The 27,747-nt window shown below is 36.9% G+C and overlaps 1 long non-coding RNA gene across 1 annotated transcript in view; it reads right to left on the bottom strand.

Annotated features, from left to right (window-relative positions):
* Nucleotides 1–2,515: 2,515 nt before the first annotated feature.
* The window catches only part of LOC146997604 (uncharacterized), a 44,967-nt gene continuing 19,735 nt past the window's right edge, over nucleotides 2,516–27,747 (bottom strand). The window contains exons 2-3 of the long non-coding RNA XR_015040500.1: nucleotides 8,059–8,154; nucleotides 2,516–3,937 (exon numbers count right to left, since the gene is read on the bottom strand). This is a non-coding gene — a long non-coding RNA (uncharacterized LOC146997604). The remainder of the gene's footprint in view (nucleotides 3,938–8,058; nucleotides 8,155–27,747) is intronic.

Genomic DNA, 27,747 nt, shown 5'->3' with positions numbered 1-27,747 from the left:
GATTACAGATTCACATCGACGTTTCATTGAACTGACAAGAGTTTTAAGCTCTTCTTTCGTTATTACATGATTCCAGGAAACAATTATAGCCTCAATTAGCTCCCTTTTATTTGATGGGCGCCTCATTCGGACAAGAGTTTTCAAACGGTGCCACAAATTTTCGATAGGATTGAGGTCAGGACTGTTTCCTGGCCATGACAACAATTTAATGCTCTTTGTACGAAACCAATCTTTGGATATTTTGGCCGTGTGCCAAGGAGCAGAATCCTGCTGAAAAATAAACGAAGCATTGTTGGGAAAGAGATCTCTGATGGAAGGTAGAAGTTTTGGTTCTAGAATAGTGTCAATGTATTTTCTGGCATTCAGTGTCCCATCGATGACATGAAATCGACCAATACCATCTGCTGACATGGATGACCAAATCATAACACTAACTGGGTTCTTCACAGTTGCTTGAATGCAGTCAGGATGTAGCTCTTCTCCTATTCTACGTCTTACATATTTTCGCCCATCACTACCGAATAACGATATCTTAGTTTTATCACTCCATATAACTTGTGACCACTGATCATCTGTCCAATTAATGTGTTCCTTTGCCCATTGTAGTCTTTTTTTTTCGTTGCTGAAATTTAAGATAAGTTTTTTTTTCGTGGAATTCTACCTCTCAGTCCAACATCTGTTAAGATAGCAGAAAAGATGTTTAACCCATTAACGAGCCCGCCCCTCGGAACGAAATGCTTTGAAAATGGCCTTGTTTTCAGTCAACAAACCCCTCCAAAAAAATCGCTTTCTTTTTCTGAAATCTCTCTAAGATGACCCAGCCTAGGGCAGTATGTTTGCTTCCCCTTAGTGTGATGGATAAGCCATAAAATTGCCTCCCCGCTATTGAATGCATGGAGGTAGGAAGTAAGCTTTCCTACCTCCATGATTGAATGGCAAGAAGTACTAGTTTCGTCTCCCTCCTCTTTCTTTATACTTGTAGGATGTAGACTTGTTTCTTTTAATATGTGACGTCCGAATTTTCCGAAAACCTTTTAAAATTTAGCTTCCAAGCTTGTAAATTTTCAATTATTCGACATGTTTTATTGGGCAGTATTTTAAGTAAGATCATTATTTATTTTGTTACACAATTTTTTTTACTATTTACTTATCTATTTTATTTAGTTTTAGTAGGCCAATTTATTTTGGGAAATTAAATTTTAATCCATTTTTTTACCGATTCAGTCTTCATCACATTATAAGGTCCATATATATTTACGATGAGAGTACAATATTTATCAGGAATTTTTGGAAAATTTGGCGTACGTATTTATATTTTAGCGTTGAATTTTTTCCACAAGTTGTTCGTTAACAATCGAGCTCATCCTCGCAAACTCTTGATCTTTTCAGCATGGAATTAGCAAGCAATAATCTCCCTATTGTTTTTTGGATTTTACAGCAATTTCTAGAATTTTAGCGGTTTTCTACAAATATTTTGGTAAGTTTAGTTATTATACAGTTGCTACTAATGTGGAATTTAAAACCAAAAATGCATTCCTTCGTTGATTTGAGAGATAGATTTCGAATTTAAACGGAAGTTTAAATGAATTTGATACAATCTTACCACAGAATAGAAAGTATTATTTCTCTGTGTTGGATGGATTTTCTCACTTTTCCGCATTTTATACATTAAATGCATAAAGCAGACACGCACAAAAATCACTTTTGATTCTTACGGTTTCAGTTAAACGAATTGTAAAATATATATGTATTTTAACTTTCAAAATGTATTTGCTCGTTTATACATAAATTTAAAATCGTGGGACTTCCACTTACAAATTATATGACTAAATTACAGTATTAAGCTAATAACTGAAATTATAGTACTAAAATGACATAGAATAAAATGATAATTATAGTCAATTTAAATAAATTTATATTCTATTGTATTCTATTTAAATAAATTTTTACTTTCATTTAAAATTTGTCATTATTAGCCCCTCCCGCAGTTTTATGCAATCATAGGATTTTCCGAATTCTATTAGGTCCTTAACATAATTTCAAGGCCTAATAGGAAAGTGATAATATGGAAAGACTATGTCTTAAGTAACAATAGCCAAGTATTTGTAATTAAGTAATTAAATAAAAATAAATATTGAGTATTAGCCGCTTTTTTATTTATTTTTAGTCATACAACAAAAGATAAACAAGAATTCTATTACATCTAAGAATTATTTAGTAAATTATTTTGCTAATTTTATATGAATGAGGAAACACGGTAAAAATGTTTTAATGATTGAATTCACCGTTAAAAATCAAACAAACCCCAAAATTCCTTTTTCCCAAAACTGCGTAAAATGTTTTGATTAAATATGATTTGAATGAGTTTTCCAATTCTGTTTTGAGTGACATAAATATTATTAAATTAGGATATACAGTGGTGGCCAAAATTGTGGACACTTTTGGAAATTTTTATGTTTTTGAACTTTGTATGCTTATAGACAATGTTACGTTTCGCAAAATTCAAACTTGTATATATCATTTTAAAGAAAATTTATTACTGAATTCAATGCAAAACACAAAATTCAATTATTTGCAATACAAAAAAGTTATATGTACTTTAATATAAATAAAAAACACAATTATGAAGTGGTTTGTAATGTCTAGCTTTCCTGGCCAATCACTGTTCTTGTTCTCAGAACCAATCAAATGTTACTAACTGCCAGTAGAAGCTGACATCATGTTTACACTTGAAACAATTCATTATTTTGCTTTGTTCTGTAGGAGGAAGACCTGTTTCTTATACACTGCAATTACAAATAGGAATTTTTGTAAAAAATTTTAATATTTAGTCAAGAAGCAATGACATCAAATAAAAGAGTAGATTGGACACCTAGAAAGAGATGTAATATTATTGTGTTACTAGAAAGTGGTGTTTCCTATGCTGAAATTGCAAGAAAGGTGGGTGGTTCAGTGACTACATCTGGAGTCCGAAAGTTTTGTTTACGATATCAGGAAACAAATTCAATAAAAAAGAAAGAAGGAAAAGGCCGAAAAAGGTGCACCACTGTAAGGTACCTCACTTTGGAATTCTAAGTTAATGTTGGAAGTGAGGAACCTAAGAACTGATAAGCGAATAATAGCTAGAGTTCGATGACAGGAAACAACAAGAGAGAAGGGTAACTAACCCTTTATTATTTCGATAAGATTTAAGAAAACTCCGCCTGGGAGTGTACAATTAAAGCCCGCACTTTGGACTTGAACCTAAAAGACTAAGAATTAAACTAAAACTAAGATTAACTAAATAAGTATAGCAAAAGCTATCAAGGTTCAATTAGAGATGGCCCCTTAACTTATTTTACTAAGCTACTACGAAGCTTAGCAAGGGCCTGAGTACGGTCGAGCGTAAAAACAGCTTTGAGAGAGAGAGCGGCCAAAAAGGCAGACGCGCGTAATTCAGAAACTCTGATTCTCTCTCTGTCTCAGTAAGTAACTTCGTGGTTTAAATACCGCTCCTTCTCGGTTTAAATACCGCTCCTTCTCATTAAATATTCAGCAAATTCCAAAACTACGTTCTGGCCGGAAGTAGTAAGTTGAAGTTAAGAATTTGACAGGAAAGGAACTTAAAATTTAACTGTTAATAAAATTAACATAATCCTTACATAGCTTCCGACCAGACTTTAAATACTCGAAAAATAAGGTCTCAAAACGACCTTGTTTAAGACTTTAAATTCTGAAAACTTACATTAACTACAGTCTTCCAACTTTTAAATTAACTAAATGACTTTCAAGTTTCGTTTTTAGGCCAACTTTACAACAATTCTAAAAGCTAGACTAAAGCTAGGAAAAATAAAATTTACAAATGATGCTTTCTGGACATTATATCTTGACATACATCTTCTTCCTACATAGACTCTTTATTCTGCTAGACTTATGTCAGGTCTTGATCTTTACATATCTGGAAGGAAATGTCATTAGTAATGCATTTTACAAAACTTTTCTTTAAAATCCTAACTTTACGCTTTTAATTCATGATTTGGCCCTTATGCACTTTCATTCATACTACAGATTTATTTCATCCATGCTCTCCAGCAAATGTACTGAAATGTACTTAGGGTCTTCTATGTTGTGTTACCGCGAACAAACTACCGCTACACAACACCTAACTTTGTTAAATTTGACACACTAGACCTGCCAAAACTCCCTACGCGAAAACTGTTTCCTACTGTAAGTAAGCAAAAGCATATATTTTACTTTTAAATGTGTTAACTGGAGAGCCTAACATTAAACACATATATATAAACATTCCATTCTTGCATAACTCCCATACACAGAAATAAAAATTTATTTTCTATATCATTTTAATCTTTACGATATTTCAACACAAGGATCAAACATTTCTACATGAACATGAACATTTAAATATTTACACATCACTTTTGAATTCATTTTACATCAACAGTCATAGTTGCTTAATTACACTTTACCAATATTTACACGAAATCTTAACTTTACGTTAACAGATTTTAGTATTCCAATAGTCTTCCGACTAAACTTATTCACAATTTACTTCTCGCAACTTGCGAGTTCTTAAAGTATTTAACGCTAGTAGCTTCTCCCCGAATTACTAACATAAAAATCTATGCTTACGAACATTTACAATCAAAATATCGCTATCTGCGATTTAAATTTTCTAAACATATTTAGCAACTTATAACAAGATGATATAATTTGAACTTCAAAGAAAAATTAGCAAAGAAATTTTCATTTATCTTTTTCTGTATTCTTGCATCCTGTCATTACAGAACTGTTCAAATTTAGAAAACCTGATGACCTCCAATCTTCTCGATGTTTGATGTTCCGTTCCGTTTAGTTCCAGTGCTTTCCTTTTTTTCCCCTTATGTAGGAATCTGGGACTCTTGCGGGCAGGTTGTGGATTCTGGAATGCCAATTTCCGTTTTTGCTCCGGTGGGGCTCTCCGTCCTTCAGGGTCTTTGAATCTTCTCTTGGCCCTTCTAACTTGTTGCTCCGGCACGGTTGTGTCTACTGGTCTTTTCTGGCTTTTCGATCTCCACGCTGGTCCTCCTTAGGTCTGCCCTGTAGTTTTTGATGCTGGAAACTGTGCTTTACGTCTAGTTTTAATTCGTCGTTGAATTTTCTCCTTTCCTGGAACCTTGTCAGCAGGCCTCCCTCTTGTGGTCGATGGCACTTGAGTTTTTGCAGCATCATCGGTTCTGACTCGTTGATCTGTCGGTGCTAACTTTCTCCTTTTTTGTGCGCTTGTAGCATTAGTAGTATGGGTTTCCCTGCCCGAAGTTTGCTGGCTCTGCTTTCTTTTTTGTGTTGGGGGACTCAAGCTGTACTCCTGAGCTGGCGGGCTTTTCTCCTTACTTCCAGGATCCTGTAATAAATCCTGCAATATTTTAAAGTCAGTGCGACTGTAATAAGGTTTTAACTGATCGATATTTGCCATCAGTTGTTGGCCATTTTCGGCCTTTAAATAAAACGTGGCTTCTCTTATTCTTTCCACCATGTACGGCCCTTCAAACCTGGGCTCAAACTTCGCAACTCTGTTTTCTGGTGCCGACGATAACGAATATTTCAACTTAAGAAATTTTTGTCCCACTTTATATTCCAATTCCCTTTTATTTCTATCATAATAAACTTTTTGTTTTTGTCTTGCTATATCAGAACTTTTAATTGCTTCGTCAATAATTTTTTGAACGTCTTTTAACTTGAATTCTTCTTGTCTTTGTTGTACAAAGAATAGCTTATCCAACGGTGTTAGGATTTTTCTTCCTAAAAATAACTCCGCGGGGGTTTTCTGCGTAGTATCGTGATTTGCGGTTCTCAAGGCAAAACCTAACTCATTGACACAGCTGTCCCAGCGGTCATGAAAATTTTTCACATATCCCCTGATAATTTTTACAATATTCTTATTTACGCGTTTCGCTATATTCGACTGCGGTCTATATGGTACCATTTTTAGATGGCGTATGCCAAGTCCTGTGCACAAATTTTTAAATATACTACTAACAAACTGTTTTCCGTTATCTCATATTACTTTTAGTGAGGCCCCGTATTTTAATATATATTTATTTAAGAACGAATCTGCGACTATTTTAGCTGAAGCTCGTTTAAGAGGGACTATTTCTACCCATTTTGAAAAATGGTCAACGATTGTTAAAAGATATCTGTTTTTATTAATTTTTGTCCTAGGGTAGGGTCCTAGCAAATCTATTCCAACTATTTCGTTTGGAAAAGTGGTCTTTATGTTTTTTAAATACCCGGCCGGGCTGTAATTAACATCGTTTATTAATTAGCACATATGGCACGACTTAACATACGCCGTAACAACTTTCTGTAGCTTCGGAAAATAAACCGCTTCGCGTACCCTCTTTAGTGTTTTTCGTATCCCGAAATGTGCAGCAGAAGGTAGATCGTGCAAGTCCTCTAAGATACTTAAACGTAGACTCGCTGGGATTACTGGTCGGTATTCCTGATTTTCATTAGTTACTTTTGTGTAAAATAACAATTTGTCGATTATTTCGTAATGCTGTGCCCTATTGCGAATAGCCGTTAAATCTATACGTTCAAATTTTTCAGGGTCTTCCAGGTATGCGTAAATATCTTTAAACTCTGGGTCCTTTTTTAATTCTTCGATTATTGTTTCACGGGACTCAATAACTCTTGAGGTGAGCATGGCACACTTGGTTGTGTTTCCCTCTTCATCAATTTTTATTCGCGAAAGGGCATCGGCGACCAAGTTTTCCTTTCCCGGAGTGTGTTTTATAATTAAGTTGAACTCTTGTAATTTTAAAGTCCAACGTATCAAGCGAGGCGATAAATTTTTTCCTGAATACAAGCGACCCACTGCCGCATGATCTGAGTAGACCGTTATCGGTGAACTTCCGAAGTAGACACGAAACTTCTGAACTGCTAATAACACAGCGAGCGTTTCTTGCTCAGTAGCGGAATAGTTCCTTTGAGTAGCATTCAAGGTTTTCGAAAAGAAAGCTATAGGTTGCTCATTTTGGGAGAGCACCGCTCCAACTGCATAATCGGATGCATTCACTGAAATTTCTAGACCTTGCTCGCCTTCTGGGAATTTAAGGACTGGGGCATTGATTAGGGCATTCTTTAAGTGTTCAAACGCGGTGTTCGCTTCGGCTGTCCAAGAAAATCTACTTTTCTTTCTTTTTAGCACTAGAAGAGGCTCAACTATTTTCGCAAAGTCTTTTATGAACATTCTATAATAGGAACATAAGCCCCAAAATGAAGACAATTTCTTAGCCGTATTTGGGGGAGGATAACTTTTAATATACTTAATTTTTGAATCATCAGTCTCTATTCCCTTATTAGAGATTTTGTACCCAAGGTATCGTAATTCCTTCGCCGCGAACTTGCATTTTCTTGCATTTATTTTGAAACCAGCCTCGTTAAGTAAGGCAAAAACTTCTTCCAAATGTTTCAAATGTTCCTCTAATGTTTCGCTGGTAACTATGATATCGTCAAGATAAATAATTGTACTTTTACCTAAAACTGGCTTTAAGACTATGTCCATAGCTTTTTGGAACGTAGCTGGCGCTCCGCTCAAACCAAAGGGCATTCTTAAAAAGGCATAGCCGCCTGACTTTGTTATAAACGCGGTCTTCTGGACATCCTCTGGCTTAACGGCGATTTGAAAGTAACCCGACGTGAGGTCTAGGGTTGTCATGAATTTAATCGAGCGGATGGTTCTAATAATTTCGTCAATTATTGGTAGGGGATATGTGGGATATTTTGTTATACTGTTTAACTTACGATAATCAACTGCAAACCTATACGCGTCCGGGTGTTCAGGGGTAGTCCGTTCTTTTTTTTTACAAAGGACCATCGGACTTGCGTACGAACTCGTGCTAGGCACGATTATTTTGTTTTGTAGCATTTTTTCAATATGCTTCTCTATAATTTTTCTTTAGTTTTGTCGTATCTGTATGGTTTCGACCGGACTGGAGGGGCATTCCCAGTGTCTATGGAATGACTAACTACCTGACAAAACCCAGGTTTGTCGTTAAACAAAGAATTAAATTTCCTTACCAATCCATCAATCTTCTTTTTCTCTACCATGTTCAAATGTTGTAGATTCAATTCCGGCATGGAAACTTCATCTTCTTCTACCGGGTCCATGTGCACCTGAAACGTAGAATTCCGAAAATTAAGATTTGCGCCGGATGCACGTAAAAAATCGACCCCCAATATCGCTGATGTGAGTAAATTTTTCACGACTAAAAAATTAATTTTTAGGACCTCGTTTTTAATCTGAACATGCAGTGCGGTTTTCCCCAAACATACGTACTGTTTGCCTTGGGCGGCAATTACTTTTTGTCCCGTCGCTTGAAACAGTCTGTAACGACGAAAATGTTTTTTGTAAAAATTTTCCGATAGGAATGAACATTATGCCCCTGTGTCCAGGAGTGCAGTGGTTGGTACATTATTTACCAAAATCTGTACCTCCGGCATAGCAAAATTTTGTACTACGACTGTATTTAAACAAATTTCTGAGGAGTTTTCTTTCTTACTCGGTGACCGTTGCCCCTTCTCGATCACCGGTTTGCGTTTAAATTCTGGTTACCTGCCGCCTCTTTTCGCTGATTTTTATATCCACCGCCCTTAGATTTATCTCCGCTCTTGTTATTAAACGTTTCACGTTTTCCCGTCTGCCGATACGCCTTGTACTGAACTTGTGGTTTCTTTTGAGAAGTAAATCTTGAGTACTGGCTAAACGGAGTTGCACGCGCTTTCTCTGAGTTTCTTCTACTTTGAAATTTCATTGCAAGCTGGAATAGAATTTCCATTGTTTGCGGATTACGCACTTCGAGAAAATCTCGCGCTGACAGTAGAAGACGTGGCAGAATTATTTCAATAATTTCTTTATCGGGCTTTTTCCCGTATAATAGATTAAAAATATGAACTTTTCTTAAAATGAATGCCGTCAAATCCTCGAAACCGCCTTGGTATTTGCTATACAAGCTTCGCACGATTCAAGCTTCGCACGATTTTTAACAACTGGAAATGCTTTTATTAATGCAGATTTGAAATTTTCCCAGTTATATGATTCAGATCCTGGGTCCCCCAACAAGAACTTTCCTATACTCTTCTGCCAGCTAAGAGCTTGACCTTTTAAGGCTGTCGTAGCGATGATCACTTTTTGTAGCTGATTCACGGGGTGTAAGGTGAAATGTAGGTCTAGTTGCTCCAAAAATGTCAGGATTGAGCCCTTGCCATCAAAAGTGGCTGTTGGTTTCATGGCTGCATGCAGCATTTATACGAGGAATCCAAACCCTTCTACTGGATTCGTGGATGTTGTAGGGACCTGAAAGGTCGGAGGGGTCAACGTGAACTTCCCGGATTCTAACGACATGGTCCGTTTAGAATTCTTTTCGGGCGCCAATTGTAAGGCACCTCACTTTGGAATTCTAAGTTAATGTTGGAAGTGAGGAACCTAAGAACTGATAAGCGAATAATAGCTAGAGTTCGATGACAGGAAACAACAAGAGAGAAGGGTAACTAACCCTTTATTATTTCGATAAGATTTAAGAAAACTCCGCCTGGGAGTGTACAATTAAAGCCCGCACTTTGGACTTGAACCTAAAAGACTAAGAATTAAACTAAAACTAAGATTAACTAAATAAGTATAGCCAAAGCTATCAAGGTTTAATTAGAGTTGGCCCCTTAACTTATTTTACTACGAAGCTTAGCAAGGGCCTGAGTACGGTCGAGCGTAAAAACAGCTTTGAGAGAGAGAGAGCGGCCAAAAAGGCAGACGCGCGTAATTCAGAAACTCTGATTCTCTCTCTGTCTCAGTAAGTAACTTCGTGGTTTAAATACCGCTCCTTCTCATTAAACATTCAGCAAATTCCAAAACTACGTTCTGGCCGGAAGTAGTAAGTTGAAGTTAAGAATTTGACAGGAAAGGAACTTTAACTTAAAATTTAACTGTTAATAAAATTAACATAATCCTTACACCACATCTATTGATGACAGAAGAATAAAAAGACTATGTCTCCAAGATAGAAAAATGTCATCAACGGCCATCAGAAGTGATCTGAAGGATGCTGGTGTTTCTGTCAGTTCAAGAACAATCAGGAGAAGATTAAACTTTCTGAAGCCGGCTGGTACAGCAGCTGTACCACGAGAATGATTTTCTCAGACGCCGGCATTGGTACAACTATCGTACCATCCATGCCCTCCCCATTTTAAAGAATCGCCTATCTGTAGATCTCTGGGTGGTCCATTGTCGCTGCTCAGAGTAGCCGCTGGCTACGCATTATTTCCCTCTTCTTATCAGTTTGGCTACATTTTGGCAAAAACCGCAGGTTTCGTCTCTCGCCAATATACTTGAAAATCAAATAGAGGCCATCTCTTTCACAATCTGTCTCATAATTTGAATGCTAATTTTTTTAGTAATGACTTTTGCTACGATTAAAACGTCAGCGATTTTGCACGCTCTTTAAGCTTACCTTATTTAATGTTTTTTAATCATAACAAATAAGAACAGATTAATATTTTAGATTTAATGCCCTTCTAGAAAATAGGTAAAACCGCTTTTATCGTTTACTTCCTTTTCATACTTATGAATAATAAGAATTTATTTTGACATTTTTTTGTGGAGTGCATAAAACCCTTAAGAACTGTTAACTCTTTCAAAGTGCTTCTATTATGTAGGCAATTTTGTCTGATTTATCAGGTGATAAATAAGAGACAATTGTATGTATAATAGTTTTTGTGATTTTCATTCATTCAGTGATTGCTTTCAATGATTTTCATTGATTGTAAATTAAATAAAATCAATTTATCTTTAAACCCTCTTTTAGGATGAGATCTGCCAAAAAGTATTTAAATATCAGTAAAGCTCACGTTACTTCTAAATTGAATCAAAACATCAGTTACATTGTATAAAATTTTGGGCAGTTTTATTTGCTGAAATTCTTATACTCCTCAAGAGATAAAGGGAATTCAGACAAGTTAATAAAAAACATCTTTAAAAAAAGGTTGTTATTTTGTCTGTAATAAGGTGTATGTCAACTTACTATTAAATGTATGAAAATTAGGATTGGATTACGGAAAAGCACGCGAACGCTATCTGCTTAAGGGGATGGATGCTTTCGTGTAAAGCTTTTTAAGAGAAAATTGCTCGCATTTACGTTCCTGGTGGAAAATTCCACATGTAATCAACCCGTTCTTCGGGTTTGATTGGATTAATTTTTTTCGCTTACTGAATTACATCAAAGAACACAACAATTACCTGTATAAGGGGAGTTATGCCTTCGCGGAGGACTTTCTGGCTTGCATTTACGTTACACAAAAGCCGTGAATCCAACTATTTAGCCGGGATTCAAACCCAAGCGAGCTACAAGCGTTCAGCCACTTTTACCGCTCTACTGAAGAGCCTGTAAAAATATTGATAAAGGAAAATTATTGAAATAACCGGTTTAATTTACTAACCTATATTTCTCAAGCGACAGTACATAAATTACACATGTGAGGGGGATTATTTGTGAATAAATAAACTGTATTGCACTTTTCTCCACTATTTCATATTACGATGGAATTATTGCATTTCAAAGTTATTTCTCATGAATTAATTTTGCTCCGTTCATGATTTTTGATATTTTCAAAGAGAAAATTCTACACTTTAAATAAAAAAATACACGAGAAGATACTTTATGCAAAATTTGGCATAAACGGTTTTCTTAATTTTGCTTTGAAAATATTCCAGGGTAATCGTTTTCATTACTGGAAGAAATATGAAAAACAGATTTACTACATTGTGTCAACACCCAGTATGTCCTTATTCTTTTGAAAACGTGAAAGATTACTCTTTCTAAAATAAATTAGAAAATATATTATGTGCAAATAGAATATTCGTTGAAAATGAAATAGACTTCAACCTTTGGATATAACGATGGTTTTAGACGAAATTTCTACCTATGAAAAGAAATTGACGTATAATTAATTCTTCATGAACATTTAAAACTGTTCTCAAAATTCTTTTGATGATTGCATGTATAGGTCACGGATATTTTTCTCTGATAACATAAACAAAAGCCAATTTTACAAAGAAAAATTCTCGTTAAAGATATACCTTCTTTGCCTGATAGTCCAATGTAATATTTGTTAAAGTTAAATGATTAAACGCAACCAATGTATCTCGGATTTTGATTTTGATATTATAATAACAAAATTATTGAAAAAAGCAGATTTAAATCTCTGTTATTGTTATGTAAAGCTTTATTATTGCTGTAAGTTCATCTCAAAATATAATTGTATTGAATCTCATTCTAATCATCTAATGGTAATAAAAATTATTATTATTATTTCATTAAATTAGTCATTGCCATTATTTTATTAATGAAAATATGTTATTAAAAATCGTATTCCAGCCTGCAGACTTACAAATCTAGTTCGTATTTACTATATTTTGTTAAATTTTGTTCTCGCTTTCTAATTTCTAATACGAAAATACGCGAATATAAATGAAGTGTGAAAACAAAGTTAAAAAGTTCACAAATTTTTTACGAGATTGATTAGAAATAGTGAGTGAAATATAAACATTGCATACATTTTGTTCTAAATAAATTGTGCACTGGATATGCATCCAGTACTGCATATTTATTTATGCACTATTTATTTAGAACTTCATTTAAATGAAAGCAAAATAATCATCGAAAAAATTGCAAATCCTCTACTATGGGACGTAAGCGTCCGACAAACATGTAAATTTTACTTCATCCATGGAGGGGGACTAACGACTTTTCTCATTAGGAAAATGTCAAAGAGGCGGCAAAACTGTTTCGGATCGCGCCGGTCTGAAGGCTATATTATGAGAATTTCGGCCCGGTTCTAGAAGATTAAATGTATAAGGACCGCTTTCGGTCGTTTTCTGTTGTCTCTATCCTGGTAATTATAGTACAGCTGTGGGATAGAGCTATTATTCACTTTATGAATATTCCTGAAACATTTTCTTGTAATTTTTGCAAAGCAGACGTTGAATTTTTCGACATTGAGTTCCCGATGAATTGCATCGTTCCTAATGAACCAGGGGCAATTTGCCATCTGTCTCAAAGTCATATTTTGCACTTGTTGAATTTTTTTCATAGTTGTGTCACAAAGGAAACCCCACAGAGGACAGGCATAAGTGATGATGGGACGGAAAAGGGATTGGAATACAAGAACTTTATTTTGAATAGACAAACTCGAGTTTCGGGCAAAGAGGGGGTTGAGTAAAGCTTTAACACCCCGAAACATGTTTAAAGTATATGTAACGTGTGGAGCCTATGTGAGTGTTTGGTCTAAAATGACATTAAGGTATTTAACTTGCCTGGCCCAGGGAATACTGATACCATACATTTTGAGGGTGATATCCAGATCTAGGTTGGCTTTGTAGGTGAAGTAAACAGCTTCTGATTTCTCTACATTCGTCTTAATTTTCCATTTTATGATCCAGGACTCTAGTGCATGGATGTGTTCTTGTAATGTTTGTACAACTGCGGCCATAGAAGCGTTTTGGTGGAGGATCGAAGTATCGTCTGCGTAAAGTGCTAGTGTAGTGAGGGGGTTGTGTGTTATGTCGTTCGTGTAAATTGAAAATAAAATGGGCGAAAGTAAGCTTCCTTGTGGCAATCCAGCAGAAGTTACCTTTCGTGTGGAGTCAGTATTGTTATAACGAACAACAAAATGTCTATCGTAAAGATAGGAACTGATGATGTTTATGATGTAATCTTGGAAACCCAGAGTGATTAGTTAGTAAATGAGGCCCTGTAACCATACACAATCCAAAACTTTCGATATATCGAGGAAGAGAGCCCCGGTGATTAGTTTTTTCTGAAATCCATCAGCGATCAACTCCGTAACTCTGTATAGCTGATGTGTGATGGAGAGTTTCCGTCTAAATCCATACTGCTCTTGAATTAAGATGCTATTTTCCTGCAGAAAATCATAAATATCTGCGATATTATTAATATCTGCGATATTATTTCATACAAACTTTCACTAGTGCGTCGGTTGCTTCCACATGATTTTGACGCTTGACTCCGGTTTTCACTTCAGATTTTTGCTTGCTTTGAAGTCGATATGGAATGGCCTACGAATATCCTATGGACAGACGAAGCGCATTTTCATTTGGACGGTGCAGTGAATACTCGCAACTGCCGAATTTAGGAATCCGAAAATTCGTGCCCTGTCTTAGAGGTTCCATAGCATTAATCAAAGGTAACGGTATGGTGTGGATTTTCTGCGTCATTTATTCTCAGCACGTACTTCTGGAACTAAGTCCCACAGGTTCAGTGACATGCTCCATTACCGGGTAGCGATATGCATCACTGTTAGAGAAAAAAATTCTGTAAGCACGTCAGTACCTTGCACGCACAATCTTTATGAAAGATGGAGTTCCTTTGCACATTGCACGGTAAGTTACGAATGCTTTTTAACATCATTTTACAGAAGAACGTGTCATTAGCTGACACTTTCGTAATGTGCGGCCTCCTCAATCCCCAGAACTCAATATACACATTTTTTGGCGCTGGAACATTTGAAACTTCTGGTTAATCTTGAAGATCCAAGAACTTTACCTGACCTTAAAGCCAACTTTTGACCGCACGTGCTAAACATTTCCCAGCACACAGTTCGGTCAACTGTGGAACATGCCATCTTGCGATTTCAGATGGCAGCTAAAAATAATGGCCATCATGTGGGACATGTTTTTGGGAAGAGGGGGGTAATAAAATTGCAAAACTATTGTAAAGGTGTGGCTATATGTATAAGTTATTTATATAACTCTTTCCGGTGACACTATTTAACTGATTTTTTTCCTCGCTGAAAGAAATCGCCCTTCATTAAGTCCGCCCCCAAATTTCACAATTTTATGATCACTGCTTTCGTTTGTAGGCAACTTTTAAATAGGGTTCTTTAATTACAGACCCCCCCCCCAGTGGCCGAGCGGTAACGTCGCTGAACACTGGTAGTTCGGTCCGAGGTTCGAATCCCGCGAACGGACTGGCTGCATGGGTGTTTTCGTGGTTTTCCCCATATGTAACGTGTATACGAGCCAGTCTCCCTTAAAAAGTCCTCCACGAAGGCATTCCTCCCTTAAGGCAGATAGCCCTCGAGTGCTTTGCCGTAATCTAATAAACTAAACCAAACTTTAATTATAGACACCCTGTATATATGTATAAAACTGAGAAGATTTATTGTAAGCGTAAGTTCTTTGTCACAGAAGTCTAATTTGGCATTTTGTTTATGCCAATGTATTTTCACTTCTAAAGGACAAATTGTGATTTATTTCGTCACAGTTGATTGGCCTTTTTGCGCCTCGTGACTAGATTTCAGCAGGAGTGGTCTCCATTTATAAAATTATAAATTAAAAAATGTTACACTCTATTATGTATTAAAAAATACAATTGGATGACATTAAATAAAACAGTCAATCTCGAATTATTTTAATTTACTTTTAAATGACACCTCAAAATGCTAGATAGGTTATTAAAAATCCCAAATTTTGAAGTTAAATATTCGTCAATTTTACAGCATGGGGGTCAAATTTTTGCGTTTAATATTTTATGATGATTAAAAATGTTTTCTTCAAGAAGCTGTTAAGACAAGGGTATGATATAAAAAATCAGGTTTCATAATTTTCACAAAATTTGTTTGTATTTCAATTGACAAAATGTGATTAGTACTTGGTATGATTTCTACTATGAATTAAAGAATTATTTAGAAGGATGGCTTAACGGATTAAAATTAAAACTTTTGAACAGCTAGAAGATCTCATGCTCGTTGATCCAATTAAAAAGCGTACATCTCCTGATTTCAAAGAACATTTTAAGGATGAATGGACTAACAAAATTTCACCCACTAAGATGGTTAAGAAAGTTGAAGATTTTGAAGATGTGAGAAAAACAATAAAACCGAAATTTTCTGCCCATCAGACTGAGAAAATTAACAAAGGATTATTTAAACCTCGTTATGATAATTTTATGAAAAAAAGCATTCGCCTCATTTTAAGCATTCTGATAAATGGGATGATTCAAAGTACAAGAAAGATCATCGACAAAACCACGTTGTTTCGAGTATGGGTCATACCAACATTTTAAGCCTCAGTGCCCTCACTTAAAACCAAATGAAAAGGTAAATTGCGTATCTTCGAATGATGATTTGTTAGAGACATATACAATTAAAGGTTTAGTTAATGGGTAGGAAATGCCTATTCTTAGAGACACAGGAGCCACTGTTGATGTTATTTCTCGAAAATACATAGATAACGCAAAAATGACTGGAGAACATGTATGGGTACAATATCTTTTAAATGACCATTTAGTGTGTCTACCGTTAGCGGAAGTTGAAACTAATTGCGAACTTAAAAGAATATAAATAAAGGCAGCTGTTATTACAAATGATCCCGGCAGATATGTATTGGGTAAAAAAACTGCCCAATTGTTCAAAAATAAATCATTCTTAAATTTAGAAAAATAAATGCGGTTTTGACACGATCTCAGGAAGAAGATCGAAGTAGAGAAACCGAAATGGAGAAACTAGAAGAACTGACGTTTATTGAGACTGACGAAGATATTTTACCGCAAGCTGATGAGGAAGAGAAAGAAATTAAGAAAGTGATTAATGTTAATTCTAAGGCATTAATTGAATCTCAGCATCAAAGCAGAGATCTAGCATCATTGCTTAGCGAAGCTAAAAATGAAAATTCCACCAAGACAAATGATTTCAAAGTAAAGGAGAACGGGTTTTTGGTGAAAAAGAAATTAGATAAAAATGGAAGGCTCAGGCTGTTAGCCGCATCCTGTGTGTAACATGTGCGGAGAATAACATTACGTCCCTGACATAACATGGCAATAATCAGATGAGAGAAAAATTCTCGTGAGACTGAGTGATGAGCCTCTCGCATATACAGATCAGAAGGATAGTACCGTCGCTCAGATGTACAGTGTCCAAGGTGATGACAAAGCAATAAAGTCAACTGGTTCAGCTAAAATGAGATATTTGCAGAGCCGATGGAATGGCATGCTGTTAACTGGGCGTCTGAAGCTCAAATGGTCGATGCATGGGTGGAGAGAGGTCCTTTGGCCAAGGGGGAGGAGCTACTGGTGTGAAAGATCCAATGAGGTGGCTGGAAAGCAAGTGCATTAACTTGAAACTCAGGCATTGGTCATGGGGCGAGGCTAAGTATTAAGATAATATTCTAAGTCACATTAAAAACATCATTAAGTAAAATAAAGAATACAAAAATATTATCAACCGTGTAAAACAATCAAGTAAAAGGATCGTGGGGAATAATAAAAGGGTGGGCCAAACATCTATTGAGAAAGACTTATTAAAAAGTATCTTAGAATTGCAGTATCTACTGGGAAATATTAATTCAATAGTATAAATTTAAAAATGAGGAAGAAAGGAATTTATCACATTGATACTAGATGGCAATACTTATGCATGCAGAAAGAAATAGCATTAAATGCATGAAATCAGATTCAAGAAGTTATCACATGTATATATGCACATTTTTTTAAAATTATTTAAATGTAAAAGAGGTTCATGGGCAGAAGTATGATACTAACTGTACCAGAACTTTAGGTATCAATCATTAGAGAAGGATCGCGCCTGGTCTTATGCTTGCATAGTCCTAGTTTAATTTGGGGATGGAGCTATTTTGAACTTTTTCAATATTATTGAAGAATTTCTTCGCTATTTTTGCTATGCACACATTGATTTTATCAATCTTTAGCTCGTTATGAATCGTCTCATGCCTAAAAAACCAGGGACTATTGGTCGACTCTGGCGAACGCAGTTCGCAGTTTTAGGCTCCCGCGCGTGAGTGCGCTATCCCTGGATAACAAGCAGTCGATTTTCTAATAGTTATACCATAGTATAAGTTGGAGTATCAGAGTAAAGCTCTGAAATAGTTCATCCTAAAGCGGGAAGTAAAAGTGAGAACATTTCAACAAGTCGAAAGAGTCGTAGACGAGTTCAACCACAGTCCTGAGCTGCTACACACGAGATGAGAAGACAAGAAAGTACGAAAAATGCAAAGCAAGTATTGGCCAAATTTTTAGGGAGAGTCAAGAATTCACAGGTACGCAATATAAGAAGCAGGTAAAATGGAGTATGTGATCAACAGGGAAATGTGGTGCAAAATAACATATCAAATTGGAGAAATTAGACATGAAACGGTACAAAATATATGAAATATGTCGGAGAAGTAAGATCTTAGTTTCTTTGCACAATGCTGTTAATTTCTTCCAATATCTGGTAGAAAATGTTCGTTTTCTGACCGAGGTCATTTCCACAGTTTCTCATGTCAGGAAATGTTATATTCCTGAATATTTGGTTGATTTTGTTTAGGTTACTGCCAAATAATTTTTGAAATTCAGTCATAATTTTCATAAGTTCAAATAGATCTCCGATTCCGCTCATTTTAAAATTATTCGTAGGATTCGAGCTTGCGCCAGTTAGATCCGTATTGGTGTCTACATGTGTCTGAACGGGTTTCTATGTTTGCACGTTTCCTTTAGGGTTAAGGGTCTGTGCGTAATTAACGCCAGGTCTGATCGAATATTTACCTGAATTTTTGGCTTTTGGAAATTTACTGCACCCTCTATAGGAAGCTGGATGACCTACTAATCCACAGAACACACTTAGGCGTATAAAGGTTTCCTTTAATTTCACAGTCAGAGCTTTTGTGAAAACCAGCGCATTTGACTTACCTAGGTGCCATGCGGCAGGTTTCAGACGAATGATGCCACTTTTGGCAGTTAAAGCATTGGGTTATCTGAAATTTAGATACATATTTCTCAACACTATTTTCTCAAGTGCATCATTTTGAAGCAGCTGTATATGAAATAACGGCATAGGAGCTTTAGAACGATTTTTTGTTAACTGCACAACCTTATAAATATTATATCTCTTTTCTTCTAGCGCATTTTTGGCTTCGCTAACGTCCGTAGTAGAAGGGAGGCACCCAAAGTAGGATCTTAACAGGCTTTTCACGCCTAAAGTTCACTACAAAAAGGTCAATAGCATTTTATTTAAAAAATTTGCTGACAATTTTGTGGTCGTCTTCATTATTCGGAAGAATTGTAATAAATTCACAACTAAGTCGACACAAAAACTTAGCATTAGGTAGGCTTTCAGCGATTTTTTTGGCAGTCACCTAATTTTTCATTTTCTTTAGGTCTCACCATAATTGGGGGAATATTGATATTCACCGCACGTGGAATAACTTGTGAGCTAGTACAGAGGCTGTTCACACATTTAGAAGATGTATATTGTATTCACAAAACTAAATTACATAAAATTCTTGTGTTTTAAATGTTCTACTTGACATCCCTTATTCTGAACTATCTTTCGACACCGCAATTTCCAGGATAATAATGCCTTTTGAAGTGGCAGAAAAGGTATTCTACCCCATGCCTCCCGAACAGCTTTCCAGAGTCCTGTTAGGGTTTTGGGACAATGTTTGGATAATGCAGTTTTTAAAAGTTCGAAAGCACAAAAATCCATAGGTGACACATCGGGAGATTTAGTAGGGATATCAGTGAAGGGTATGGCCTTGATACCAGTTTTTTTGTTCCATTTCATTTAGGAAATTTACAGTGGATTTTGATGTGTGACTGCTAGCTTTGTCCCGATGGAGTCTCACAGATTGATGGCACTGTGGGTAAAGCGATGGTATTTCATTCAGAAAAAATGGCGATAAAACATGTTTCTGATAGTATTTGGAGTTAATCTTGACATTTATTTTGCACTCTCTTTATTTTTAACTTGCCATTATAAGAAAAACCAGCAACAATCATGAATCCCTTAGAAAAACTTTGTTTCGATTCTTTGAACCATGTACTTGAAATTTTTTCTCCCCCTTTTATGAAAATAAATGGCTCTTTTTTTGTTACAATCATTTAAATACTCCACTGCTTCATCTATTGCGACAATTGTTTTCCATTTTTCTTTGGATAAGTGTTTCTCATACAGATTTCTGCAGCGTGTCCTGCGTTGAGCGATATGCTTTGGAAGAAGACGATGCACATTGCGTTTTTTCGCTTTCTTAAGATTTAAATCAACGTTTATCATTTTGTTGACAGTGGACACGGAGCATTTTATTGATTTTGTTGACAGTGGACACGGAGCATTTTAATGATTTTGCAACTGTCCTTTGACTAGGGGGATTTTCTTCTAACATTAAACAACTTACCTTTGCAATAGTCAAAGATGTCCGTTTTTTCCTTGGATACTTGTTCAGAATTTTTGTCCCATTTGAGGCTCCAATTTGACGTTTTTTTTCTTTCTTGTTGATGATATTACCTATCGACGCTTTAGATATCACAAAACCATGACTCTCACATCGTTTTTGGATAACGGAGTATGCATATTTCTCTTCGGAAAGAGCGTAAATGTAGTCTTCGAACCACTGCTTTGTTAAATCCGCCATTTTGAATAAAAACAAAACTTTCAAGCCACAGACGATAATTTTGACTTTCAAAAACATAGTACAATTACGTCTTTTGCAGCAAAGGGGTTTTTATTACGGCTTACCAAAATCGTTTAAAAATGTGCGAACAGCCTCTGTAGATGCCTGAGAATTAGAGTCCGGCTCATTGTTGTTCGGATTAACATTCATGTCACTATCACAATCATCAGTACTATTTACATTAGTAGCCTTAGACAAAACATCAAACTTATTAGAAGTTGGCAATTTCTTGTTTTTAATTACTTTTGGCTTAACAGTTTTACCCGGTTTTTTAAAACCTGCATCATCATCATTTAGGTCTAAGTCAGTATGTTCCATTTTATGTTTGCTATTGCCTGCACCACGTGCAACAGAATTAGGCTTAATAGACTCATTATCCGCATCATTAATGATACATTTATTAAAATCGGCCAATTTGCGAGTACTTGCTAAGTAAAATTCGCACTTACCTTCCAAGTCCTTGATTTGTTGAGAGACTAGTTGTATTCCAGGCAAGAATTCAGATGTAAGAGTATCCGGTTTAGTGCAGTCACGTTGAGCAAGACCTTCCAATAACGTTTTGTTTTCAAACATCACTTTTCAACTTCAGGGAAGAAATTTAATCAAGGTCCAAAAGGGTAGTAAAATCCTGTCGAGAGTCCAAGTCGTTATTCCTTGTTTCACAGTTTATATCCTCATCATCGTCACAAGTCCGATTAGCCCAGGGAACCTGGGTAGGTTGCAGCGGAAAAGCATTATCTACCGCCGGTGAACGGTCGCTCTCCATATCGGAGACAAAAGCAGTCAGAACGAGCACCTACACACTACGCGTCTAGATCGCAACTCCCTGGGACTATTGGTCATTCTTCTTAACGTAATATTTTGGCTTTGCTGAATTTTAAGCATTCTAGTTTTACAGACAAAAATCCAGACGGGACAGGTGTAGGTAATAATTGGTCGCAGCATGGATCTGTATACATGAAGTTTATTTTCAATAGATAAACCGGAGTTTCGGGCAATTAAGGGGTTGAGTAAAGCTTTAGTACCTCGAAACTTATTTAAGATATATGTAATGTGTGGGGTCTAAGTGAGTTTCTGGTCTAATATGACACCGCGGTATTTGACTTGCTTGGCCCAGGGAATGCTGACGTGTTATACATCTTGGGGGGTGATGTCCAGGTCTATATTTCTTTTTTATGGGAAGTAAACAGCTTCAGACTTATCAGCATTCGTTTTAATCTTATATTTTATCATCCAGGACTCTAGTGCATGGATGTGTTCTTGTAATGTTTGTACAACTGCGGCCATAGGCGCGTTTTGGTAAAGGATCGCAGTATCATCTGCATAAAGTGCTAGTGTAGTGAGGGGGTTGTATGTTATGTCGTTCGTGTAAATTGAAAAGAAAATGGGCGAACGTAAGCTTCCTTGTGGCAATCCAGCAGAAGTTACCTTTCGTGTGGAATGAGTATTGTTATAACGAACGACAAAGTGTCTATCATAAAGATAGGAATTTATGAGGTTTATGATGTAGTCTGGGAAACCCAGAATGATTAATTTGTAGGTGAGGCCCTGTAACCATACACAGTCAAAGGCTTTCGAAATATCGAGGACTGACTGACCACCACTATGAGAGCTCCCGACCAAAGGAATAAACCAAGCAGGATAAAGCTCTCATAGCGGACTGTCATTCACCACTAGCTACCGCCACAACCAGGTCTGACCCGGTAGATCAGCGGCATTTATTGATCCCAAATTTTAGATATTTACAGAGAGTAGACATAGAGAGAGTACATAGCAATTGTAGCAAGGCTTGCTGCGAATACATTCATAAAAGTCACTGTTACAAGTATGTCCATAGTCCACAGTATATATAATCACATTGAGGTCATAGTCAATATTTAGAGTTCATTGTCATAATATGTAGTCCAGAGCTCATAATCATAAGTCATTGTCATAATTTGTAGTCCAGAGTTCATAACCATAAGTCACTGTCATAGTAGTAGTAGTTCATTATAGTAGTAGTTCATTATCATAATAGTAGTAGATCAATATCATAGTTACATACATTTGCAAGAATAAGAATATGCATGATAGGATGACCAGACATCAATTCGGAACATTGGTTACCATAAAACATGTAAACAGTGGCAATAAATGAGCATATAATGAGAAACACAAATGTACAGGCATAAGTACAAAAAACAGGAGTATAAAGTATACAAAACAATAAAGGAATACCAAAATATATAATATAATATAATGCTCTGAATATACAATATAATAAATATACTATATACAATATAAGATACAATACAATATAATAGAATAATAAACAACAATAAATAACACTATATACAATATATACAAAAACATTACACAGCTTACAATGCAATATAGTCAGTACACAATCAGATAAATATATATAAAACGTAGAGTATGGAGACTATATATACAAAAATACTAAAGTATACAATACGATATAATAGAGTAATAAACAGCAATAAATAACTTTATATACAATAACATTGCACAACACGCAATGCAACACATTCATTATACAATAGATAGTTATCAAACGCAGAATATGAAGACTATATAGAAAGAATATACTTTAATTGGACAAGATATGTGTAATTGGTGTTAACATATGTAATGTGAAGAACATGAAGGAGACATTTAGCTTGTAAATGTAAATGTGTACAGGCTATTACAGATGTCAATGATGTGCTGAAGTTCATTGATGGGCAATGGATTATTTAAGAGATATTGAGCCCACTGCTGCCAGTACTGCGTGAGAGGTCTCTTGAAATGAAATTGATTGGTGTGCACACAGTCAATAGCGAAATCCTCCGGAGATCCGAGAATGCCACAGTTGCAGATGTCTGTCGTTCGAGTGTGAAATCTATGTAAGTACGTTGGAAATGGTCCATGTCCTGTGAAAAAGGCAGCTTGGGAGAAGTTTGAAAGAATCATCTTTGCTGAGACTTTTGGAAAGAAAAGATAGGTACGTCGTCCAGTGCTAGCAGAGGACCAGCTCTGCTGCCAATGTTCCATAAGTTTAGCTATGGCAATTGACTTCAAATAAGAGGCTGGATAGGCTATTGGATATTCCACTAAATGAACTCCTTGAGCAGCCTCTTTAGCTATAGAGTCTGCATGTTCATTGCCCAAAATCCCGCTGTGTCCAGGGACCCATTGGAGAATGGGACGGTGATTAGAGGGCAGTTGAAGAAGAAGTTGCTGAATAATATGGACCAGCGAGCTAGTAGGATGCATGTTTTGTAAGGCTTGAAGACTGGATTTAGAGTCCGTATAAATGATGGTGCAAGCAGTAAATTTAGATGCTAGGTCTATTGCTTTTTTAATGGCAACAAGTTCTGCTTGATAGACGGAGTTTTTAGTGTTCAGTCTTCCTCTCCAAGTGCTTGTTAGTGTGCCATTCACATACAGAGGCCGCATCCTGTACCTGTCGGAGAACGAGATCCATCAGTATAAATCTCAATGTTGAAGTTAGGCAGAAGCTGTTGAGAGGATGTGAAGATAGAATCAGGCAGATCAAATTCGGCAGGATGGCAGAGTGGTTTGGAGGGCCGATGTTCAAAGTCTATTGTAGAAAAGTGGCAGGACCATAACTTGGCATCACGTTGAAGGCGTAGTATTCTTGAAAGAAAGGCCTCTTTCTCTGCAGTGAGATCAAGAGGCGGAACACCAGCTAGAACCATTAAGGCCTGATTTGAAGTAGTACGATAGTATCGTGTAATTTTCAATAGGAAGAGACGTTGCATGGATATCAACATTCTACGCTCATGCTTAGTGAGGTGACAGGCCCAGATACCTGAGCAGTATAATATGATCTTTTCAATCACTGCATGGTACCATTGTTTGAGCATGCTTGATCTGATACCCCAACTTTTGGCAGTTGTTCTTAACATGTGCTGATGTATAAATCTTGAACTTTAAGTTGATCTGTCGGATGTGTGGTAACCAAGAGTAACCAAGAGTCTGTTATTGATTGTGACACCTAGATATTTCAGATCTTGAACGTAGCGAATAGAAGAACCTTGAATACGTAATGGTGGATTTCGGCGCAACATACCACGTACTGCAATCAGGAGTGCTTGTGATTTAGCTGTGGATATTGTGATTTTATGTTGGCGGGCCCAGTCTGCAACGACATCCAGAGCGGCCTGTGCAGAATGTCCAATACGCAAGCGTCCTTTATCAATTAGAAGAAAGTCATCAGCATAAGCTATTGAGGTGCAGTTATTAAGGTTCTGAAGAGCATTAAGCAGAGAATTAGCAACAATGGTCCATAGAATTGGACCAAGGCAAGATCCTTGAGGACATCCCTTGGAAAGTGAATGCTGTACTATGATACCATCGAGCGTAATTCTAACCCTGCGATTTTGTAAATAGCTGTAAATTAGATCAGTTAAGATGGAAGGACAGCCCATGGTGACCAGAGCATCAATGATGTCTGGCCACCAGAGAGAATCAAATGCGCCTTGTATATCGATGCTAATAACTAAAGTGTGGTGGAGGCTCGCTCTATTATCTTGAATTGTTAAGAGCAGTCGTTCTATGGACATCTCAGCTGATCTACCCGTTCGAAATCCGTACTGAAAATCAGTCAGGATATTATGCTGTGAGAGGTAGTAATTAAGTATGCCAAGAATTATGCGCTCTAAAAGTTTGCTGAGAGATGGAATGAGACATATAGGCCTATAAGACCTTGGCTGAAATGCATCCTTGCTGTTCTTCAAAAATAATACCACCTCTGCTAACTTAGAATTGAACGGAAAATGACGAAACTTTCAGCAGGCATGTATGAAGTTGATTAAGAATTGGGATCTATTTTGAGGAGCATTCGCAGTATAGAATTGTCAAGGCCATCAGGCCCAGGCGCGTTTTTGATATTGAGATGCCGTATGATATTGGTGATTTCCTGTAGGGTCGGAAGTTGACAAGTGTGCTCTTGACCAGGTGTATAATTATTATAAAGATAACGTAATGAAGCCTGGTGTGTAGTGCCCTCTGTCGCATCATCGTCTTGAAATAAGGAGGAAAGTATGCACTTGGCTATGTCAGCAGTAGAAGAGGCACCTGGAGACAGACCAGCTGGAAGAGCAGTGGGATAAAAAAACTTTATTGGTTGCTATTTTGAAGGCAGAGCCAAAGGTATCATGGGACCGTATGCAGAAATTACTCCACGAAATTTTCTTTGCCTCTTTTATGTGTCTTTTATAGATTGCCTGACTGCGCTTATAGGTAATAAAGGCATATCTTCTTTGATCAGTATCCAAGATTCTCTGTGCCTGTCGTCTTAATCGTCGCAGTTTGCGACGTTCAATCGGAAGCTCATTCGTCCACCAAGAAACCTTACGTGGAAGCTTGAATTTGCGTAAAGGGAATGCCGTTAGACAAGCTTTCTGTAGTGCAAGAACAAGAGAATCATACGCTTTATCAAGATCTTCCTGAGAACTGCAGTTGACAAAAGATTGCTTTAGTTGAGGTAAGCAAGGAAAAAGAGCTGTTTTGAAACTATTTAGGCCGCCATAAATTGCTTTAAAACGTAGTCTTCCTATTGCAGAGAAAGGAGTGGACAGGCTAAAGGAGATCGCTCTGTGATCACTGACCGTCTCAATAGAATCTACTCTCCAGTCATTAATGAGAGTAGAAATTGAAATGCTAGCCAAGGTAATATCAGGCCATCCTTTCGCTGAGACGGTGTCAAAAGTCGGCGGAGAGTGTGGAGAGTTTAGGACTATTAGATTAAGGCTATGGATGAAATCCAACAGTATGGTCGAACGAACGTTATCGGAATGTGCACCCCATAATCTATTGCTGACACTAAAGTCACCTCCAAGTAAAATATTGGGAGTTGCACCGGAATATAGGAAACTTAATTCATGTAGAAGAGCATCCAGATTCTTGCTGGGTGGAAAGTAAACGTTGACAACAAGGAGCTGGACATCCAGAGTGTCTAGTAGAATAGAGACTGTATGATCTGTAGTATGCCAGAGAGTGGATGATAAAGGTCCGTTATATACTATTGCAGCCAAAGAGTTGTGTGAGCAGAAAATCTTATTTCGTGCTGTGGAACCAGTGAGTGTGCCAAAATTATTAATGTGAGGTTCTTGAATTAGTCCTACCGAGACTTGCTGTTCATATTGCGTTTGAATGAAGAGGCTGGTGGCAGCTATTGAACGCTGTAAATTGCATTGAAGAAATGACAATGAATCGATACGGAATTGTTTGGAATTTAAGTTGAGGTCTGTATCAAAAGCTGGAGCGCCTTCTTGTATGTGGGACATAATTTTGAGTTTGCGCACAGTCTATTGAAATATTTTCTCTGTTACAAGTAATTGTGCAATTAACACAAACTGGAGTGTCTTGACAGTCTGAAATTGGGTGTTCGTGTACAGCAGAACACTGAACGCAGGCCGGTAGAAAAGTGCACTGTTTGCACTGATGTCCAATACGTTGGCAGTTGAAGCAACGCTGTAGCCGAACGTACCTCCGAAACTGGCACGAGTAGAAGCCAATATATACCCTGCGTTTTGATCCTAAGCGTGAAGAATAGGCCCTATCCAGGCGAACAATCCAATTGTTTTTATTATGTAAGCGATGGAGAGGTGTTCTGGGCTGTATGTCACTACCATTAACAGGAGATATGATTGAAGCAAGAGCCTCTTTAATGTCTTCTGCTTTCGCCTCAGCAGGCACTCCAAACAAAATTATATTATCAGAAATGGGCTTAGCTGTGCGTAAGTGAAGCAAGTCTGAAAGCTCCGAATGAGAGGTGATCGAATCTTTAATGTAACAAAGATGCTCCTCAGTAGCACAGCGAATTAGGAGCTTGTTTGCACGGGTAGGCCGGATTTGCTGAATTTTAGTACCAACTTTCTTGGGCACTAAAGTGGTGGCCAATTTTTCTTGTAAGGCCCTCGGAGAGACACTGCGATCCTTGGATGAGACCAAAAGCACGTGGTCAGAAAGCTTCTGCTGTCACTTAGGTGGGGAATCCTTCTTCTTTCGTCGCTGAACAACAGTAGACTGACGCTCTGCAGGACAGGGAGGCTATTCAGCAAAAGACGGAGAATCCTTGAAGGTTGAAGGCTCCAATAAAGAAATGATCTTATTAAGAGAATCGTTATGTCCCTTGAGATTAGCAATAATTTGATCTCGCTCTGCTAATTCTAGCTCCAACTCTACTATGGAGCGTTGTCCAGTAATGATTGTATCAGAAATTTGTTTTTGAGCTGTCTTAGTCAGTT

This window comes from Stegodyphus dumicola, chromosome 4 (assembly GCF_044657685.1).
Source record: "Stegodyphus dumicola isolate Sdum_Otavi_A_Nest chromosome 4, ASM4465768v1".
Taxonomy (NCBI): domain Eukaryota; kingdom Metazoa; phylum Arthropoda; class Arachnida; order Araneae; family Eresidae; genus Stegodyphus; species Stegodyphus dumicola.
Note: the sequence above shows the minus strand (reverse complement) of the source record. Positions and strands in the feature narration are given on the sequence as shown.